We start from the raw sequence: 1,872 nt of genomic DNA, 5'->3' as shown, positions 1-1,872 counted from the left end.
TAAAGAATATCTCTTTGGATTTGAGACTTTAGTCTTTGCAACTTTACAGATCTTCTTTATGCACCAAGAGCTTGCAACACTTCAAAGAGAAAGGAAAAATTGAAATCGCATCATATGACCCCTTTAAAACAAAATGAATTCATCAAAAACAATCATGAATTTTTGATTTCCAAATAACTATATAGCCACATGTTGTTACATGTAAGTAATACTTCTTGCATTATCTTTTTTCATTTCAGATTGCAAGGCTGTAATCTCACTGAACAATCATGTGAAATTGTGGCATCGGCTCTACAGCATGCAAACTCCCCTGTTAGAGAGCTGGACATGAGTAACAATGACCTGCAGGACTCCGGTGTTAAGCTCATTTCTATTGGACTTAAGAGTTCACACTGTAAACTGGAGATACTGAGGTTAGTTGCAGGTTGTTATCACTCAGATATTCAATGCTATCGTTTGTAAAGATTGTTAATGCAAAATGTGCTCGTAGAGATCATGTTGGGAATGAAACATGGTCTATTGATTGTCCAACGTAAATATTTAAGGTTTCATGCATGAGTAATGACATATCAAGTGCTTTTCCCCACCAAATCATTTTGTTTTCACCTTGTGCATTGAAAAATTTTATGTGATGACGTTTCAGTAAAATGAAGCTGTGAGATGTAAAATATATTGTGAATAATTAAAAATGCTTCATTATAATAGTCATCACAGTAATATATTTGTAATATTTTTCCTGTGTAGATTAAAAGGCTGTAAACTCACCATGCAGTCCTGTGAAACTTTGGCTTCAGCTCTGCTATCAGAAAATTCATGCCTGAGAGAGCTGGACCTCAGTAACAATGACCTGCAGGATTCAGGAGTGAAGCGGCTCGCTGCTGGCCTGAAAAGCCCACACTGTAAACTGGAGATATTGAGGTGAACTACTTATATTTTTATACATTAGATATTGGAAAAAAATAGCATTATCTATAAACATAGCAAAGAAAATAGTGTACAACACGGTGGCAGGATTAATTCATCCAGAAAGGAAGTGAATACTAAATAATAGTACCCAAACAGCAGTTAGTAGTAATGAATAGAAGATACAAATGATCATTGTCAAGTCAAGTCAAGTCACCTTTATTTATATAGCACTTTTAACAATACAGATTGTGTCAAAGCAACTGTACAGCATTAAATAGGAAAATAGTGTGTCAATAATGCAAAATGACAATAGTAAACACTAAAATTTTCAGTTAAAGGCAGTTCATCATTGAATTCAGTGATGTCATCATCCAGCTCAGTTCAGTTTTAGTCAAGTCAAGTCACCTTTATTTATATAGCGCTTTTAACCATACAGATTGTGTCAAAGCAACTGTACAGCATTAATTAGGAAAATAGTGTGTCAATAATGCAAAGTGACAATAGTAAACACTCAATTTTTCAGTTAAAGGCAGTTCATCATTGAATTCAGTGATATCATCATCTAGCTCAGTTCAGTTTAAATAGTATCTGTGCAATCAAGTCAACGATATCGCTGGAAATTAAGTGTCCCCATTTAAGCAAGCCAGAGGCGACAGCGGCAAGGAACCAAAACTCCATCGGTGACAGAATGGAGAAAAAACCTTGGGAGTCTACGATATCGCTGGAAATGAAGTGTCCCCAACTAAGCAAGCCAGAGGCGACAGCGGCAAAGAACCAAAACTCCATCGGTGACAGAATGGAGAAAAAACCTTGGGAGAAACCAGGCTCAGTCGGGGGGCCAGTTCTCCCCTGGCCAGATGAAACCAGCAGTTCATCTGTGATGAACTGAATAAGAGAGAAACAGACTAATATTAGCGTAGATGCCATTCTTCTAACAATGTAGCAAGTACATCGGGTGTTATGGAA

At 36.8% G+C, this 1,872-nt stretch overlaps 1 pseudogene; it reads left to right on the top strand.

The window, feature by feature from the left end:
- Positions 1–1,872, top strand: part of LOC107672804 (NACHT, LRR and PYD domains-containing protein 12-like) — a 16,542-nt pseudogene that overhangs the window by 5,533 nt on the left and 9,137 nt on the right.

This window comes from Sinocyclocheilus anshuiensis, unplaced genomic scaffold, assembly GCF_001515605.1.
Source record: "Sinocyclocheilus anshuiensis isolate Anshui unplaced genomic scaffold, SAMN03320099.WGS_v1.1 scaffold681, whole genome shotgun sequence".
NCBI classification, from domain to species: Eukaryota; Metazoa; Chordata; class Actinopteri; order Cypriniformes; family Cyprinidae; genus Sinocyclocheilus; species Sinocyclocheilus anshuiensis.
Note: the sequence above shows the minus strand (reverse complement) of the source record. Positions and strands in the feature narration are given on the sequence as shown.